The following is a 695-nucleotide window of genomic DNA, read 5'->3' as shown; positions in this document are numbered from 1 at the left end:
CTTACCAGGTCTTCACCTTCTGGGTTGAAAGCAAAAGGGGATCATAAACATTTTTATTCGATTTCAACATGCAAGCTGGTTTAGATTGTGCTCAAAGAATGGCTTTGTTGAATTTCTTTATCTTATCAAGACAAAGCTGAGTTCAGCTTCTGATTAATATCTGAAGACTAATTTTAAAAGGCAGATTCTATCCTATTCCTTTTATACCAAAAGGCCCTCACCACTGATGCGTTTTTAGCCACCTGCAAAACATCTTCTAAGTAATTCTCTTAGAATTAGTCATAAAATCTGAATAACTTAATGTGCCAGGTGGATTAAAAACTTTTTTTTTCTTATTTGGAAAAAAAAATTGAGGATGTGATGGTGTTAGACTAACAGAAATGGTAACAAGTTTATTTATTTTTTCTTCCATTTTTATTTTTAACTTAGCATATTTGAATTAATAAAAAAAATCTTATATCTTATATATTTTTGAACTACTATTTAAGACTAGAGCTTTGCATTTTAAGTTTGGCTCAAAAAGATCACAAACATATCTTAATAAATAAATAAAGATATATATATATATCCATCCATCCATTTTCTTGCACCCTTTTTCCCTCATTGGGGTCGGGAGGGGTGCTGGTGCCCATCTCCAGCCAACGTTTCGGGCGAGAGGCGGGGTACACCCTGGACAGGTCGCCAGTCTGTCGCAG

Source organism: Poecilia reticulata, linkage group LG2 (assembly GCF_000633615.1).
Source record: "Poecilia reticulata strain Guanapo linkage group LG2, Guppy_female_1.0+MT, whole genome shotgun sequence".
Classification (NCBI taxonomy): Eukaryota; Metazoa; Chordata; class Actinopteri; order Cyprinodontiformes; family Poeciliidae; genus Poecilia; species Poecilia reticulata.
This window is presented reverse-complemented; position numbering follows the sequence as displayed.